General features: G+C 51.2%; 1 protein-coding gene across 2 annotated transcripts in view; it reads left to right on the plus strand.

The window, feature by feature from the left end:
* The first annotated feature begins 3,708 nt into the window (after positions 1-3,708).
* The window catches only part of HIVEP3 (HIVEP zinc finger 3), a 101,323-nt gene continuing 85,493 nt past the window's right edge, over positions 3,709-19,538 (plus strand). For both annotated transcript variants that reach the window (XM_027108912.1, XM_027108913.1), the window contains exon 1: positions 3,709-3,937. The gene's annotated coding sequence lies outside the window, so the exon portion shown is untranslated. The remainder of the gene's footprint in view (positions 3,938-19,538) is intronic.

A 19,538-nucleotide genomic window follows, 5' to 3' on the forward strand; every position in this document is an offset into this window, starting at 1 on the left:
AAATACAATACAGCAGTCGCAGACGGGTAGAAACAGTGAGGAGGAATTTTGAGGCAAGGCAGGGGATTCAAAGAGCTTATGGAGCCCTCAGCATGTTTCAGTAATGAACAGTCAAGCCAGCTGCCAGGGCTAGAGTCTCCTGGAAGCACTAAGTAATCCTCATGAAGACTGTAAGGTGTGTGGGCAGGTGGTTTCTGTCCCCCACCCCCCACCCCCACTTTGGTCTCTCTGGCACCTGAAGGATTCCCTCATTATCCTCGGATATCAGGAATCCATCCCTTCTGCTCTGCCCCAACTCTGCTGCCTCTGTGTGAGTTTCCTGAGTGTTTGGCAGGTGGGCCTCTCCCTTGCCCATGTTGGGTGAGGCTGACTGAGCTCTGATTAGACTCTCTGTCCCTCCCACTTGTCTGCTTTTCCTCCGACTTGCTGGCCAGCTGGTGCTACTACGGATCTGTTCTTACTTGTGCATCTCTCTTTTCATTTCAGTGGTGTCTGGGGGAGAAGAGGTAGACAGATGGGCGCAATTTGCCATACAGAACCTCAAGTGTGTGTCACATTCCTGGTGACCCCAATGCAGGTGTGTCCGCCGGGCTCTCCCACCTGCCACCAGAGGCTGGAGTGGCATTTAGGTTACGCTGAATGAAAGAGAGGAGAGCCGTGGCTCACTCCTCCCACCTCATCCCATCTTCTCCTCTGGCCACACCCCTGGGCCTGACCACATTACCTCACTGATTAAAACGGTTTGGTGACCTCACTCCCCTACAAGATCAAGTCCAGACTATCTCATATACCAAATTCTTTTTTTTTATACTTTTTAAAATAGATTTATTTATTTTCATTTATTTATTTTTGGCTGTGTTGGGTCTTCATTGCTGCGCACGGGCTTTCTCTAGTTGTGGCGAGCGGGGGCTACTCTTCATTGCGGTGCGCAGGCTTCTCATTGCGGTGGCTTCTCTTGTTGCAGAGCACGGGCTCTAGGCACGCGGGCTTCAGTAGTTGTGGCATGCAGGCTCAGTAGTTGTGGCTCGCAGGCTCTAGAGCTCAGGCTCAGTAGTCGTGGCGCGTGAGCTTAGTTGCTGTGCGGCATGTGGGATCTTACCGGACCAGGGCTCGAACCCGTGTCCCCTGCGTTGGCAGGTGGACTCTTCACCACTGTGCCACCAGGGAAGCCCTATACCAAGTTCTTGCCCTGCCCAGCTCTTCCCTCATGAGCTATCACTGCCCGTTACCTCCAGCCATATGGACCGTGTGCAATTTCTCAACCTTCGGTCAGTTTGGGATCTCCTGTCTATTTACGCTGCTTCCTTTGTTTGAGATGCCCTCTCTCTTTCTCACACATTCAGACACCATCAGAAGTGACTGCTCTTTTCTTTATGCCTTCACCATGTAGCAGCTTAAATCCAGCGATGCTGTAATACATTCCTTTGATTTCTTGCCCCTCACCCATCCCTATCCCAACTGTGATCCCCTTGAAGGAAGGGAATAAATTTTTGCTGTCTTCTATCTCCAGGACCTACTGCCCAGCCTGGCCCCAAGCAGGCACTGAACGCACATCTGTTAAATGAATGAATGGCCGAATTAGGTTCTAAAGAGAATTGTTCTGTGCTGTGTGTGACACACCATGCCTGGCTGTAGGGGTGGGGGGATGAGTCAGACCAACCTGCCCCAGGTGTAGGCTGTCTACCGAGGCTTTAAGACTCCTGGAGTCTCTGTGCACAGGGGCTGCTGTTACTTACCCTGAGAGGCCAGCAGATGTGCTCTGGGCATTCTGGGGAAGCAGGACTTAAGTCCAGTTTGGCGGGAGCTGGCTGAGCCTCCTGAGGAAGGATGGGTAGGATGTGGCCAGGTAGACATGGTTATGGGGGGGAGGGGAGTAGCATGTGAGCAAAGGCTCAGAGGTGGGAAATTGTGGACTGTGTCTATAGAATAACATGTTCTGAGACATTGGTGTTTCTATACTCGGAGGGATAGAGCCAGCTGTTTTTATTAATAATTTGAGATCTGTTGGAGGTCAGATCTGGAGATGATGGAAAAACATGGAGTGGTGAAAAGTTTGGGTGCCTTGGACAACAGAATTGGGAAATCATAGACAGGAGCCACAGAGCAAGTTCAACCATTCCGCTGTGTGGTGGTGCGATGCTGCCCTGGGGTGAGGGACAGGGCTGGCTGGATTTGAGAGCAGCAGGTATAGCAGGGAGGGGACAGCAGAGGGGCTTTGGTTAGCTGTGCATTTGTAGGAATCAGCAGTAGGATGTAGTTGCCAAAACGTTAACTTTTCCAAGACTGTGTCAATATAAAGCATGGTGCCCAAGAGAAGGAAGGTGACAGTGCCCCAGGCCTGCGTGCAGGTTACCCCAGACCTAGATCACTAGATGCACTGGAATGGTATCCATAGTATGACATGGGCTGAACCACGTGCCAGGCATGGGTCTGGGCCCTTTACATGTACTGAATCGTTAAAACCCTGGGAGGTACTTGCCATTGTTAGCCCCCCTCATCAGGCACAGCAAGGCTCAGCAACTTTCCAAAGCAGAGGTAATGAGGAGAAGGCCCGGGCTGGAACCCAGGTATCCCGGCCTTAGGTGCCCTGTTCTCAGCCACCACTCCACACCACCTCCAGCAGACACACCAGAGTACAGCTCAAGGCAGCAGCGTGGATGTGACATGCCATGCTAGATTCGACTAGAACAGCTCAGGCTTTCTAGCTCATGAAACATGTTCCTCTGTATTTTCTTGTTTGAGTCTTACCACAGCCTGATAAGTTGATTATTAAAAACTGGTGCGGTCAACGTTGTTGCCTCCCTTGGCCCTGAATGCTCTGTTTTGTTTCACGGTTTGGGGAATGCAATGCGCACTTCTGTCTATTATTGCGTTTAATTCTCACCCAGGCCCCCATAGGGGTCAGTTTTGCAGGTTGTCTTGGTTTTTCTCTTGCCGTGGAACAAATTACTCCCAACACCGCGGCTTCAAACAACCCTCCTTTGTTAGCTCACAGTCCTACAGGGCTGAAGTCGGGCACGGAGTGGCTGGGTCCTCTGCTCAGGGCTGAAATCAAGGTATCCGTAGGCTGAGTTCTCATCTGGAGGCTCGGGGGAAATGCCGCTTTTCCAGGCTCATTCGATTGCTGGAATCCAGGGCCTAGGTGGTTGCAGGGAGTCAGCAGGGGGTTGCCCTCAGCTCCCAAGAGGCTGCCCTCAGGTCCTTTCCACACGGCCCCCTCCACCTGCAAGTCAGCAAGTGCATATGTCAAATCCTCCCCTTGATTCTAAGCCCTATGACTTCCTCTTCTGTGACCAACCAGAGAGAAATCTGCTTTTAAAGGACTTTCTCAATTAGGTCAAGCCAGGGAATGATCTCCCTGTTTTAAGGTCAAGTGCGCCCTATAACAGAACCTAATTGTGAGAGTAAAATCCATGATATTCACAGGCCTAAGGATCATGTGTGATGCATACACCAGGGGGGACAGGAAACCTAAGGGCCGTCTTAGAATTCTGCCTACTTACTGGTGAAAACATAGCGGCTTATAGAAGTTAGGTGCCAGGTACAAGGTAGAATATGGTAGGCGCCAGGGCCACCACGCCACACCGTCTCCCCAGGGATCACGGGGCTCTGGCCTGGAACCAAGACAAGCAGCCTGGGAGGAGTTGGGGCCTGGGCTCCTGGGACCAGGCAGACACTGTTCTATGTCTGAAGAAGTTGACCAAACTCTTTGACCATGTTTTTCGACCGTCCCCTGCAGGATTCGGGGTACGAACCCGGCAGCCTCAAACTAGTTCATGGAGGAGCCTCAAGCGACACTGGCCAGGAGAGCTCTCCCTTCCAGAGGGAAGAGCAGAGCGTGAGAGGAGGCAGCTGCTGCAGGAGTGGACATGAACGCTGGTTTTCAAAGAGAGCAGCGTTTTAGTTTCGGTCATCGGAAGTGGTGGCTTCAGCACAGGTAGGAAACGGGCGGCCAGTGAACATGCTTGCTGGGCACTCCATGGGGTCTTTCTGTTTCCGTTGTTGTTTTTTGTTTTTGTTTTTGTTTTTGTTTTTTGCGGTACGCGGGCCTCTCACCGTTGCGGCCCCTCCCGTTGCGGAGCACAGGCTCCGGACGCGCAGGCTCGGCAGCCATGGCTCACGGGCCCAGCCGCTCCGCGGCATGTGGGATCTTCCCGGACCGGGGCACGAACCCGCGTCCCCTGCATCGGCAGGCGGACTCTCAACCACTGCGCCACCAGGGAAGCCCCATGTGGTCTTTCTTGCCCGAGCTTGCTAGAGTCCTTCCTCTTTCAAATGGATGATGATGGTGACGATGATTGCCTTGCTCGAGCCTCTGTGAAGGTTGGACGTCCTCGGGACTTCCTTGGTCAGGGGTAGAAACCTTGAGGGCCAACACTCTTTCACTGCCCCACACTGTCTCCCCCAAAATGCAGTCCTGTCTCCCCAGTCCCTCAGTTTCCATTCTGTCCTTGGCAACACCACCGCTTAGGGAACCACGGCCTCCCTACGTGCCACCCCCACCATGCCGTCCTGCTGGCCAACTCCACCCACTTCTCTGTGCCCCACCTCTGCCTCCCAGGATGGCTCTTGCCTAAAGAGGCCCTGCCACCCCCTCCCTAGTTAGAACATCACAGTGGGTATTGAAGACAGAGCAACATCTTTCAGGGCCCTCCCGGCTATGAAGAAATGAAAGGATGTTGGGTTCTCAGCCCGAGCTGCATATTAGAATCACCTGGAGTTTTAAAAAATTCCACTAGCAGGGTCCCATCTCCAGAGAGACTGCCTGAATGGCGCTGGGAGAGGGCCCCAGCATGGCTATATATATGCCCATTTAATTTGTTTTTAGCTCTTCAGGTATGAGTTGTGGTTTCAGGTTAGAAGTTCAGGCTGTGATTCAGGTTAGGTGTGTGGTGTTAGAAGCTCTTTGGGTCAGGAATATGTCTTTGGATGTTTCGTGTAGCCGTGGAGTGCATCAGAATCACCCAGGGAGAAGGAGAGGGAGGGGGAGAGCGCCTCTGTTAAAACAAAATGGACTTCTTGGCCCACCCAGGCATGTTGTCTGGAGGTGGGGACACAGGCATCTGTGTTTTTATTCTGATGCAGCCAAGGTTTGGGTGCTCTGGGGCCTCCTTCTGGGGCCCCTGGAGATGCTTGTCCTGTGTTTGGGTCTGTGGGCTCAGCCGCGAGTCCCAGCGGGTGCTTCCCAGCCCGGTGTGCTGTGAGCAGCGCTCATTCCCTTCCTCCAAACAGAAGTGTTCTCACTTACAGCGGGGAGGACGGAGACTCAGGCAGCCCTCAGAGACAGCATCTCTGTAGCTGTCTGAACGGTCTGGTGGCTGGGGCTGGGCCTCTGCCCACAGCTCTGCCATACCACGTGGACCCCCCTAGACCCAGGCCGTGATCAGGGTTCTCCGGAGGAGGTGGAGGAATCACCCCCTGGACTCTGATGAAGGATGACTGGGCATCTGAGCCTCGGTTTGAGGGCATGTTTGATGGGGTACCTAGTAGTGGAGGCTGTGGATCTTCCCAAGTTCAAATTCCAGTTCCAGCCTTTACTGCTTTGGGAGGCAGATTGCTTAGACTCTCTGCCTCGTCTTTCTTCCTTGAAAAATGGGAGAGTCATGGCTCTTGCCTTACAGGGCTGCTGGCGAGATACAGGTGAGGCCCTGGGATGTTGCCAGACACCTAGCAAGGGCTCCCCAACATAAGCAGCCCTCTGACTCATGCAGGCAGGTCGACCACCACTCCACCCTCCTCACTGCAGCCCTGTGACACATCTGCCATACTGTGCCATCTGGTTCCGGTACATGAGTTCCTAAGAGAGAGTCAGGGTGAAGTTAAGGGCTGATGCTGCACATGGGGCCTGGCGCTTTGCAGACAAGACTGAGTCCTGCAGAAACCACAGTGAGGCTGGTTCTGTTGCCTCTTTTGTACAGGAAACTGAGAACAGAGAGGTCCAGTAATTTAAAGACAGTCACACAGCTAGTAAAGAGCAGAACCTCTGGCTACAAAAGACCCAGTACTTTCTTCTCCACCAAGAGGCTTCCGAAAGAAAGGCAGTAACAGCTTCCAGGAGGACTTCTCCCCCAAGAGGACCTACCTTTTAACAGAAATCAGTAGCACCATAATACAAACGAATGGGTCCCCCTTCCTCGGCATCCTGGGATACCTCGTTGTACCTCGATTTAGCATTTGTCTCCTTGTGCTCGTATCACAGTTAGCTGTACGTGGTCTCCTCCCCTAGCGGTCTCAGGGCAGGGTCTGAATTGATTCAGCTAGGTGTGCAGTTGATACTTGAACTATGCTGGAAGTAGAAACTTCTGAGGGTTGCAAGCAGAGAAATGAGGACACTGTCATGGGGAATACAGATGGGGGAATCCTCCCCAGACCTGGCGCTTGTCTTTCCCTACTTCCCTCTCAAACTCTCCTTTTTGTCCACGGGGGCCCTGGCAGCTGCATGGAAGCATCTGTAGGGGATGGGACCGGCCCAGAGGGAAATGAGCTGTCAGTTCCAGCGAGAACTCTGGTCCCCACCCCTTCCCGTGCTCCCTCTGGGGAATCCAAGCATACGTGATTAATGGGGTGCTGACTCAGTGCTTCTGGAGTGTCCAGGCACTCAGGGCCCACTGCTGGCACAGCTGCCCCAGCCACCAGTGGGGAGGCTGGAATATATGGCATCTGAATGAGGTGGAGGGCTCGGGCCCAGGCAGGCAGGGGTGCCAGGTAGGAGCTGGCCGCGTGCCGGTCTTCCACGGCCTTGCAGAATCCCCTGTGCCGGGGGGGCCCATTAATACCATTTGAGGCTTGGGAACGGGTATGTTGGAATTATTTCAGAGCAAGGAGTTGTGGAGTCATGGCCCCTCGCCTTTAGTACAGGCCTGGACTGGGGCTCTCTCCAGAGTTAAGGTAATTTTTGAATAAGCGATTGGAAGATGAATCTAATTTGAAGATGCCTGTGAAAGCATTTTTTTAGTAGCAAAGCTTTCTGCTAGTAGTTTTCAAACATTTATAGTTTTAGAAACCATTTTAAAAAGTCAAATCCTGCATGGAATGCGAAGTTAAAGTGGTAGTTTATTAACACACATTTATTTTCTAAGTTGAAAATGTTAACACCTATTTATTATGAGAATCCATTAACAGAGCAATGACTCAGCTTCGATGCATAAAAACATTGAAAGCTCAGGGTCTAGATCAAGCGTCAGCAAACTGCAGCCCGTGGGCCTAACCCAGGCTGCCGCCTGATTTTTGTAAATGAAATTTTATTGGAACGCCGCTATGCCATTCGTTTCAACGTTATTTATGGCCGCTTTCCCACTCTAATGGCAGAGTTGAGTAGTTGTGACAGAGACTGTCTGTCCCACAAAGCCAAAAAGATTTACTATTTGGCCCTGTGTAGAAGCAGTTTGCCGATCTCTGTTCTAGACGATCATTGTATCGGAATATCAGCTGTAACATCCAGGATTGCTTCGTCATTTTTGTTTTGTTTGGCTCGGTTCCATGATATTAAGAAAATTCTAAATGAGACCATGTGAATTGGTAACAGATTTCTCATAGGTGAACTTGCGGCCCAGGATGATCTTCAGTTCAATGTTATGTAGACATCTAGGGAGGAGGAGAAGGGAATTCTGGTTTGCATCACTAACGGTGTCAAACATTTTCTTGGATTCCTTCTTATTACAGCACTCAGGAAGCACACAATCATTTATGACATCTTCATGATAATCCGTTCTTGTATCACTGAAAGCTTTAGCATGTACTTGTTCGTGTGGTTTACAGAAGCGTGTATAGTCCTGAATTTTTAAAACAACAACCTAAAGATACCCAGTTAGAAGCTCCAGTCTTTCTAGTTGAAGACACATCTCAATACTGAAGTTCAGGATCCACCCAGGCCTTAGTCCAAGGTCTGTACAAACCACGTGCAGCCGGCCGCCCCCGTTGGCTCGACTCCGTGTTACAGCGTGCCGTAGAACATGTTGGGAAGTTCAGGTCCGTTTTCCGTAACAGTTTTAATAGGCGTCAAACTATATTTTTAGAATAAAATTCTCACACGACATTTGAAGAACCTCTGAAACACCTCTGCAGAGCACAGTTTGCAAACCGCCTCTTCGGCAAATATTAGTGGTTCTTGTTTCTGTGCTGAAGGATAACGGAGGAGTTAAGGATGCTGAGAGTTGGGGTTGGGAGGCAGAGGAGTAGGTAGTGAAAGATGGTGGAGGAGAGAAGTGAGGGGATGCTGTCCATGGTGGAGAGGGTCACGGGGCAGGGAGCAGGGGGGTGGTCAGTAGTGGGAAAAGTACTTGGGAAACACAGAGAAGCCCCAGGAGCTCCTGCCAAAGCTGGAGGTGTCTCCTAACAGCTGTTGGTGACTTAAACACAGCTCTCCGGAGCTGCTCTAATAACTTCCAGCCATGGGCTTGGAAGAAGAGGTCCAGAAGGTTAAAATATGCTCATAGACATGGTGGGGGGAGAGTGTGGAAGGCTCTTACAAATCGCTTCTAATCGTCATGCCAAGGACCTCTGAGGCCACTCAGCAGATCTGGGCAGGGGAGAGGAAGAGGGATGGCCGAGGGGTCCTCTGGGTCAGCGTGCCAAGCTGGTTTATGCAGGAGGAGTACACGTGAGTGTGTGCAGTGCTTGTGAGTGACCTGGATGGGGACAGATGTCAAGGCCCCAAGGAGGTGGTGACTGGTGTTGGGCAGTGGCTTTGGGCATTCGAGGCAAAGCCCACACAGCCAGGAGTAAAACCCAGGAGTCCCGGCTCCCAGGCCCCCTGCCTTCCCCTCGGAGGGTGCAAGGAAGGGAGGGGCAGGCTGGTGGCTTCGGGAGGCTGTGGGCTGGAGAAGGCCTCTTGGGGATAAAAAAGCACAAGTTCTTTCTGAGGTTTTGCTGCTCACCCCACAGAAAAAGAACAGTGTTAGATTTTAAAAGGGTGACCTCATTTTTTTCTTATTTACATAGCCCTGTTTGTTTCTATAGCCCTTTAGAAATAGCAGACGTGTGCTAAGCTTAGTGCTTCCCCCACCACCAGCGGCAGAGCCACCGTGTGGGGAGAAACACCTTTTCATCTAAGAGAGGGGCAGCCTTGTTTCCGAGGACAGATGGGAGCAAAACAGGACAGGTAGGAAGTTTCGTGGTTTTTCGTGTCGCTTTTCCAAAATAGCCACATGCCTGCCTCCCACTTCCTGCCTGGCTCGACTCAGGGTAGATTTTCTCCTGCAGAGGACTTGTGTTCTGTGAATTCTCAGAGAAGCTTGAAGGGATCCGTCAACAAGCAAACAGGCTCGACCCCGGACACCTTGAGCTTGGCACTTTGCGTCCCGCCTCTGCTGCTTACCAGCTGTGTGACCTTGGGCAAGCCGCTTCACCTCTCTGTGCCTCATCTGTAAAATGGGGATAACAACACTACCTGCGGTGGCTGTGCAGATTAAATCAGGGAGTATGTGTGAAGGGCTTAGCCCGAGGTGGTCACACAGCAACTCTTAATAAATCTCTTAATCCACAGCAGCAATTGTGATGTCCATCCCCCACCTGGACAGTCAGTTATAGCAGCCTCCCAGCCACCTTCCCTTCCTGCCGGCTTGTCTGCTCCAACCCATCCCTATGTTGGCCCAAAATAATAGAAAAAGCACCAATCTGACCGTACTGTCTCTTCCTTAAAATCCACCCAGAGCTGTCAAAGCCTGTGGCCAGGATCCACGAAACTTTCTTTCGAAACGGCCAGGTGTAAATCTTCTAAGCTTTGCCAGCCATGCAGTCTCTTGCAGCTACTCACCTCCATTGTTGCTACGGGAAAGCGGCCATGGACAGTGTGTAGAAGAACTGGCGTGCCTGTCTTCCAGTAAAACTTCATGGACAAAAACAGGCAGCGGGCTGGACTTGCCAAACTCTGACCTAGAGTCGAGTCCAACTCCTTAGCTCAGCATTCTTAGTCCAGCCGTTCCCATCATCTCCATCCCTCTTCTCCTCCTCCCAGGCTCCCAGGGAACTCCTCACACTTCAATCCTTTGCGCATTCTTTCTGGACTTTCCTCCTCCGCCTCCTGTGTGCCCCTCCCCCATGGCATTAGGAGACTTTGCTCTGGGATTCTGTGGTCCCCTATCTTTACTTCTACTCTGTCTTTACTGTTAGAGAGCACCCCCAGGCAGGAATTCTGCCATCCTCCTATAACACTGCAGTGCATGTTTTGGTCTTTGTATCCTCCTATGACACTGCAGTGCATGTTTTGGTCTTTGTGTTTGTGATCAAACACAAAGATCTGCGAGAAGACGGTTGCCCTCAGGGAGCTTACGGGCTGGTTAGGAAGCTAGGATGTGAGCTGGTGAAAAGCCAGCCAGCAACCTAGGCAGAAAACGAGAGTGCGTGGATTTGTTGGGATACCGATGACAGGTTGGAAGAAGGAGAAGGCATTTGAGTTGGACCTTACAGGATGGAAAAAAGACTATCAGAGAGAGGGAGGTCAGGAAGGCTTTCTGTGCTGGGGAAATGGCAAGAGAAGAGCAGACTCAGTTCTGGGTTCAGGGTGATGAATGGACAGACCAGTAGGGTGAGGGTCCGATCAGGGGTTGGGTGGGTGGTGAGGGAGTTTGGACTTTATCCTGCGAGCCAGAGTTTCTCTAAGTGTGATCCACAGCTCCCTCCGCTCCAACAGAATTGCCTGGGGTGTTTCTTTAAAATGCAGTTTCTGGGGCTCTGTCTCAGACTGGAGGCTAGGAGCTGCAGGGGGTTAAGGCCACGGTCTGTAAGAAGCTACAACACTGTTAGGGGTGATGATCATGAATATTCTTCAGATGGATGTCGCCTGCGGGCATCACAGCCAGGCTGGGGAGAGTTGAGGTAGGGATGCTGGATCTTCTCCCAAAGCAGATGAGGACACCCAAGCTCAGACATGGCAAGTGACTGGCCCAAGGTCACACTGCAAATTACTGGCAGTTATGGGCCTGACTAGTTCTGGAACAGGGCCTGGGGCGGTCCTGGAGGATCCACAGAGGGAGGAGGGACAGGCATGGTGACTGTCCCAGCACCCAGAGCAGCCTGGTGCACACTGGTACTTGGTTAGCAGGTGCTGAACAAATGCGGGAATGGGTGGGGTGGGTGGATGGATGGATAGCATGGGGGCAGAGGAGAGTGGAGGCAGTTTTGAGATAGTTCTGATGTTGCAAGCCTGAAGGTTTAGAAGAACAGTGATACCAGAAGCATAGGAGAAGAAAAGATGAGTTTGGTGCTAAGCATATTGAATTTGAGAGGCCAGCAGGATGGCCCAGCCAGAGGTTGGCATCTGGAAGGGCAGGGTTGGGGAGTTCCGGGAACAAGGCAGGTGATGTGTGCAGCTGTGGAAGCTGCGAGTAAGACAAGGTGAGAGACGTAGAGAGAGACAAGTAGGGGATTAAGGACCAAAACCTGAGGAACGAGCACAGGCATCCAGGAAAAAAAAGGTTCGGGTGAAAGAGTCAGAGAAGTGCTCGGAGGGCCAGAAGAGGAGTCGGGACGGGCCGGGGCAGATGGAGAAAAGAGAGATTTCAACAGCCAGTCACCTGGGTAACTCAGCTTGGGCCCCTCTTTAGAATAAAACCAGCCAACCTCATAGAAATTGTGCCATAGGTAAACAAAAATGTCAATCCAAATAAAACCAAAATCACGAGTTTCTGTTTGCTTGGGATTTGTGCTCCCTGCCGGCAGAACTGCAGGTGTGGGAGAGTGGGCGACTCCTGGACCCGCCTGTCCCACCTGTCGGGACAAGCCCTGCTGTGTTGTCTCTGCCCGGTTCTGGTTGGCATGCTTCCTGGGGATCACTCTGTTGCTTGGGGCCTTCGTCTTCCTCTCCTGCGCCTCACTTTCCCCCTTCCCTTCCACCTCTCTCTTTATTCATCCAACAGATATTTATTATTGGTAATAAAGCTCTGCGCAGAGGAACTCAGCTGAGGCCCCTAAACACCGTGGGGCCTGTAAGTCACCCACTGGAGAGATTTTTAAAAAAACATAGATTTCTGAACTTGCAAATTCAAGTTGCCTAAAAGTAAGAAGGAGCCAGAGATGCCTGGGTCCTCACAGCCCCATCTGGGCCGCTTCCGTGTGGCTGCCTCTGTGAATGAGCCATTCTGGATCAACTCTGCCTGGGCTGGGTCGGGGAGGCACTGAGGTCCAGGTGTCAGGGTGTTTCCCCCATAAGGCCCTAAAAATATAGCATCTGGGCCAGCTCTATCTGGCCTCCCTGGAGCTTTCAGAGTCTCTCCTTTCATTGATCCTGCTTGTGCCACCAAACTTGTCCCCTCCCTCCACCCCTAACACACACACACACACACACACACACACACACACACACACGCGCGCGCGCGCGCGCGCGTGCGCACACTATGTCACAGTGACACCAGGACCTCCGTCACCATCATCCATCCTCAAAGGGGTAGATCACCTTTAAAATCAGCCCTGCCTGAACAGATGGTAGTACCGCGCACCGTTTTAAGTGACAAAACACACACATTCCTGCCTCTGAATATATTGTCACCTTATCACATATTGTTTTGTGAGATATTAAAGATATGAACATATCTATAAAATAAATATAAAGGTATTATCTTTTACTTATATAAAGTATGTAGTAGATGACAAGATGACATCAGGAAAGGAAAGGAATCAGGCGGTTAGGGCGGGCCCACCAGAGAAGTGGCATTTGAGCAAAGCCCTGAGGGTTGAGAGAGTGAGCCCTGGGGCACCTGGGGAAGAGTGTTCGGGCAGAGGCGGGATCCTGCCAGGCGGGAACAGCAAGGAGACCAGTGTGGCTGGAGGGGCAGGGGTGGGGGCGGAGGAAGAATATGGTGGCAGAGGGTGAGTGTGTGCAGATAATTGAGAAGCTGCTGGAGGTCCAAGCCCTGGAGTGGCCTGATCTGCCGAATGTTCTGGAAAGCCCAGCCAGCTGTGTGTGGAGACCACACTGCAGGAAGCCAGGGCAGCATGGGAGGCTGGTGTCAGCATCAGGAAGCGATAATGTCGCAGACCAGGGTGGCAGCCGTGGAAAGTGGTTGGATTCTGGGTATAGTCTGAAGGCAGAGCCGACATGATCCACCAGCAGATGGGATGTGTAGTGTAAGAGAAAGAGATTAGGGACGAGAGCCCTGCTGGTCCTCACGTTTGCTCACTCTGCTCTCAGGCTAGTCAACCTCTCTAAGCCTCAGTTTCCTCATCTGGAAAATGGGGCAGTTGGATCGATAACTTCCCAGATCTCTTCTGGCTTGAAAACTCACCCCTTCAGCTTAGGTCACTGGTGGCTGGCTTTAAGGATGTGGGGTGGAACTCGTGCTTTAAAAAGGGGGCTTAGACTAGACACAACTGACAGAGAAAGAAAAGGGAGAGGAGCATTGCAGGCAGAGGGAACGGCAGGAGCACAGACTAGGGTGCAGGGTCAAGAGGCCCAAGGGTGATGCTGAGGAGCAGTGAGCAGACTCCGTGGCTGGGGCCGAGGACCTCGGGAGGAGGATGCCGGGGGCTACAGGGATGGGCCCACTACGCCCTTTGGAATAAACCAGCAGGTTCAGGGCCCGAGCATTTTTTGCAAATACTGAGGCCCTCAATTTTGAGCCTTTTCAGATGGATACGCTCAGGCAGGAAGGAACAAGGCTTGGCTGCTGTCCGGGGAGAGTTAACCTCCTGGCCCGGCATTGCATAACCGCAAAGCCTGCTGAGTGCAAGGAGACTCTTCTGTGTGGCAGCCAGAGTGGCAAGCCTGGTGGCTCTGGGCTCTGGCACCGTCCCGCAGCAGAACAAACAGCCCTCCCTTCCTAGATAATGGCCCTCATTGAGCATTGTGTCCGTGGCCAGCACCCAGCGCAGGGCAGCTCAGCCTGGGTAAGTTTCCTCTCTCGGCTGCCTAGCAAAATGTTTACACTAAGCCTTTCTAGTAAGACGGTTCCTACGAACCAGCAGGCGGAGAAGCTAGAGAAAAGTGCCCCCCGGCGACCCTACTCCCGGCTCAGAGAAATGCTTTTGCACACCCCACGTGTGAACCTGGGTTGGTCATTGCCCTCCAGGACTCTTTTGTAAAATAAGGCATTGAGCTGGAAGATGCATGAAGGTCTGTCCGGTTCCAAAATTATTGGCATTTTCTCTAAGTGAAGAATGAGTCCATTTTCTCATTGGGTGGGGGTAGAATTAGTCTGTCCTTTAATATTTCACAAAGGGCCTTTTTCTCAGGAAGGCATGTGTGTGATTGGGGGGAGCTGAAGATAAGAACTCTGAACGCTACCGACTTGGATCTCTCCTACTGCGCCGTTGGCACCAGCAAAGATGCTGCGCCTCTGTGCGTGTGTCCTTCAACGGGGAGGAGGTCACCCCAGAGGATGCTGCACTTTAAGAGGTATCTGGACCAGCCATAGGGGACACCAAACCATGTGGACAGAGGAACATTTGGGGAAACTGGAGTAGAGAGGACTGTCATCAACCATCCTAGGGGTCATCCTGGAGAAGAGGGGTCAGAGGTGTTCTGTGGGGTCCTCGGGACAGAATCAAAACCAGTGAGTGAAAATCGCATGGCTCATCCTTAGGAAGACGCCTGGAACAATAGGCCCCATAATACTCCAGCCCAAAACACACATACCCTTTGACCCATGGTCCCACTTCTGGGAATCCGGCCTATGGAACAATAGCACCAGTCCGTAAAGATATGTGTACAAAGGATGTTTATTGCAAAATTCCAGTGGCAAAAAAATTAGAAAAAAGTATGAAACTCAACAGTAGGGAGGGCTCGAAGGTATTATATTCAACCCGTGGCCCATCATTCAGCTATTTAAAAAGAATGAGGGGATTCCCTGGCAGTCAAGTAGTTAGGACTCTGCGCTTTCACTGTTTCACTGCTGAGGGCCTGGGTTCAATCCCTGGTTGGGGAACTAAGATCCCGTAAGCCAAGGTGTGCGGCGTGGCCGAAAAAAAAAAAAAAAGAGAGAGAGACCACCCTGTCTCTGTTTAGAAAGGCAGTGGAGTGCAGTGGTTAGGAACACAGAGGCTGGAGGCAGACTGCCAGGGTTCAGATCCGGATCCCGCGAACTGTGTTACATGACTCTCTGACCATCAGTCTTCTCTTTGGTGAAGCAGGAATTATAACAGCTCCTGCCCTATAGGCTTGATGCAGGTGCCTGGTGTATAGGAACTGCTCAAAAAATGTTGGCCTTTGACCTAGAAAGATGGTCCGTGAGAAAAGCAAGGTATGGAGAAGTGTACACAGGGTGATTCCGTTTTTACAAAAACAAAAAAATGCTCCCCCCACCCCCCCTTGAAAAAAAAGAAGAGCCATTGCTGCTGCTCCAGGTCTTGAGGGCCTCCCGAGAGCAGTCCCTAAGGGGAGGCTCACGTCGTGGGGAGGAGCGTGCGCCAGTGCTCTTGAAGGTCCCTTCCAACCCTGAGACTCTGAGACTCTGTGGGCCCATCTTGGCAATCTCAGTGTGCATCCTTGCCTGGCGTTTGACCCCAGTGTTCGCAGTATATATGCCAGGAAAGACTTGTCATTTTCACAGACGGGGAGCAAGGACTTGTTGGTGGCTTGGTTTTATAACGATGCTCATTGCCCCAGTGTGGAGCTCATCCGTGGGGCCCATCAGCTGGGACTCTGCAGGTGGGGCCCAGACCCCACTTGGCTTGTGTGAGCCGCGCCAAGGATGCCATGGCCTAGGCTTGAGATGGACTCTGCCTCGGTCGGCCTCAGACACGCTCAGATTCACCCCCCAAGTGCCCCAGGCTTCGGGAGTAGAGGGAGGGGTGGCAGGCTGAGAAGACCCCCAGCTGGGGTGTACCTGACATGGAAATCAGAACCATTTCCTCCGCTCCAGTTAGAGCCCCTTGAGATGGGCACAGAGCGTTATATTAGCAGAGAGAAAGCACACTTGTTTAAAGGGCTAGTACTAAATTTATTCATGTATTTAACAAATACATTTAGACTTTTAAAAATATTTCAACCAAACAACGACAGCAAAATACACAATAATAGAACAAACAGTGGTAAACCCACTAACCCGCTTAAAAAAGACTTCAGCAAACACAGCAGAAGCCGCTGTGTAGCCTTCCATCATCGCAGGTCCCTCCCCGCGCCCCCCAGAGGTGACCATCCTCCAGAACTTGCTGTGAACATCTCAGGGTTGTTCTCTGAACACCTACTATGTGCCAGGCAGAGTGCTGGGTGCTGATTCACCCTGGGGAACAAAACAGACACGGTTCCCACCTTCATGGGACTTGTGGAGTTGGGTGAGACCCCGGTCCCTCTATTAGAGGCCTTCGGTGAGCGCCAGTCTTTGGTTACGTAAATGGTCACCTGTCCATCTGGGGCAATGACAAAGGCGAGCCTGGAAGAAATCCTGACACCTGCCCTGTCACCAGCCTTGTGATTGGGGGCAAGTCTCCTGAGTGTCGGTCTGTCACACATGAGCTTTGAACTAGATGACATTCAAGGGCCTTCAAGCTCCATGATTATGGGGGGCGTGGGGGAGGCTAAACCACATCTGCCCAGGGACCCGCTCCATCACTCTGGCAGGCGGAGGGGGTGAGGGGGAACTTGGCTGTTCATGAAAGGGGGGGGCACACCCTCGTGCATCCAAAGTGAAATGGTGGGGGGAGGCTTTTGTGCAGGACACAAACCACTAGTAGAACATGAGGTGGTTTTAGGGGAACATGGGTGAAATCCATGTTTTTAAGAGTAATTTCTTACTATTAAAACAGTTAAATAAAAACCTAGAGTTGGCAGTTACACCCATGATCCCTACTGCTAAGATGAGGCTATATTTTAACAAGTCAAATTCAAGTCAATGTAAATTAAAGTTTTATATAAATAACCGTACAGATGGTATGTGTTTCTGGCGAAACGTGGCATGGTGGTCACCAAATGGCACAGCATTTCCCAAACGAGAGCTCATGATGTAAAGGGTGGGGCCCACCTGGCATGTTTAGAGGCCGGCAGAGCCAGCCTGGAACTGGCACGTCATAGCCCAGGAAGTATTGGAGGAATGACTTCATGAATGGCTCCCTCTTTGAAACAGCAGGAGAGAAATTCCCTTCAGATCTTAGTGCCAAGGAGAGCTGCGCTTTCTCTGAGAAACTGCTGTGCTTATCATCAGGACACTGAGAAGGTACGACTAACTGTGTTGTCCTTCCTTCTTTTACTGCCAGGAAGCCCTACCCTGAGCCTAGGGCCCAAACAGCCACCACGTGGGGCTCCTAAGCTACTTCTCCATGGTCTTTTACCCCTTCTGCTGTAGACCTTATATCTTCCATTTCCCCTGGGCTGATGCATCATTTTTAACTCAAGCTCCGATTTTGTTTGTGTAAACCATCTCAGGTCCTCTGTGGAATAAAGCAAGTTAAAATTGAAAAAAAAAAAAAAGGGAAATTAATTAATTAATCAATTCCTGTACAAACTGCCTAAGACCAAAGCATTCTTGCCTCTACTTAGCCTGTTGGGATTTCCTGACAGGAGGTGCTGCTTCCCGGCTAATGTCTGGGTTAGACAGAGACGGTGGCCACTGTCACTTCTGCACCCCTAGATCTGAACCAGCCAAGCGCTGGGGACCCACTCCTCCAGGAGTTGAACTTTGAGGCCACCTCAGAAATGGGACTCTCTCTCCAGACTCAGGGCTGGGCACGGCTCTCTCCCTACCAGAGAATCGGGTTTGCAGGCAGCTGTTCCCTTGGGCATTCCTGCTCTCAGTCCCCCTGTGTGATTGGTTCCTACCAGCTGGTTCTGCTGCTGGCCCCAGACTGCCCAGACTGTGACAACATCTTCTGTCTGACTCCCATACTGCCCAGTCCCGTACATCTGCTGCCAGACCCTGTGCTGTCCTGAGGGCTCATAGCATCCACTCCAAACTGTATGATCTCCCTGGCATTATGGCCTCGGAACCTCTGGGGGCCAGGGTGCTCTCAGAAGCACCATGAAATACTAATACTTTTAAAGCAAATGAGTAAAAACATGATGCTAAGTGAGAGAAGCCAGACACGAAAGACTGTGTATTGTACGGTTCCGTTTATATGAAAGGTCCAGAATAGGCAATTCATAGAGACAGAAAGTAGATAAATTAACAGTTGCCAGGGGACGGGAATGTGGATTGACTGCTAAGGGGTGTGGGGTTTCTTTTGGGAATGATGAAAATGTTCTGGAATTACATAATGATGGTTGCACAATCTTGTGACTATACTAAAAACCACTTAATCATACATCTAAAAGAGTGAAATTTATGATATGTGAATTATACTAGATAGCGTCTAATAGAGCAGGTTCCAAAACGTTATGTTCATGAGACAGACACTCAAAGTTTAGAAAATTCTATTTATTAATAGATTAATATAGTCACTAGTCTTCAAAATGAATACACCCCCTTTTCCAGAAAGGAATCAAGGTGACTTCTGTAAACTGTCCGTTAGCTAAGGTTTTCCACAATTAAAACTTCATTCATTCATTCGTTCTTTCACTCACAGATACCCACGAGTGCCTACCATGGGGCAGGCACAAAGAACGTCAAGGGAGTTAAAAACACAGTTCTGGGGACTTCCCTGGTGGTCCAGTGGTTAAGACTTTGCCTTCCAGTGCAGGGCGTACGGGTTCGATCCCTGGTTGGGGAGCTGGGGTCCCGCATGCCTTGTGGCCAGAAGGCCAAAACACAAAACAGAAGCAATATTGTAACAAGTTCAATAAAGACTTTAAAAATGGTCCACATCAAAAAAAAAAATTGTAAAAAGAACCCAAACAAACAGCTCTGCTCTATAAAATCTGTAGCTGGAGATACGATATGTGAAACCATCAGTACGGTGAGGGGTACGATAGAAACTGTCTTGAGCCCAGCATGTAATAGTAAGCATTCAAAAATTGGCAGCGGTCTTTGCCACAGGAGAGGGGAGCTATGAGTGACCTGGACAGGGAGATGGGTGTGATCCTGTTTGGGAAAGAGAAATCGCTCACTTGGGCCAAAACCCATTAGGAAACCCATTTGGAGAGGTTTGTGGCATGTTAGAAGGACTTGGAATTCTTGGGAAGGGAGTGGGGAGTCCCTGCAGGCCAGTGAGCAGGGCTCTGCCTTGCCTGCCACCCAGGGAGGTGACTCAGCAGCCAGTGGTCCTGGCTGCCCTCCACCACTCCCTCCCCGGGGCATCCCTGTAGTTCCCCCTTCTAGGTGCCCCAGAGCCTCCCGGTCCGTGCCCTGGAAGGGGGCACCGTATTAATCCTGCCAGACTCGTGGGGACAACAACTAACAGAGGCCACCCGCTTTCTGCATGACAAACAAGAAACACCATTGGGTCTCCTGAGTTTCTGGGTGAAGGAAAAAGAGACGAGGATTTCAGGCTCTCAAGGTCCCACCCCTGCCCATCTTCCAACCCCTGCCCTGCCCATCTTCCAACCCCTGCCCATGTGTCTTTTTGAATTATGGTTTTCTCTGGGTATATGCCCAGTAGTGGGATTGCTGGGTCACATGGTAGTTCTATTTTTAGTTTTTTAAGGAACCTCCATACTGTTCTCCATAGTGGTTATATCAATTTACATACCCACCAATAGTGTAAGAGGGTTCCCTTTTCTCCACACCCTCTCATGC

The sequence above is a fragment of the Aethalodelphis obliquidens genome, unplaced genomic scaffold (genome assembly GCF_003676395.1).
Source record: "Aethalodelphis obliquidens isolate GAN/ISIS:26980383/991018 unplaced genomic scaffold, ASM367639v1 scaffold9, whole genome shotgun sequence".
Taxonomy (NCBI): domain Eukaryota; kingdom Metazoa; phylum Chordata; class Mammalia; order Artiodactyla; family Delphinidae; genus Aethalodelphis; species Aethalodelphis obliquidens.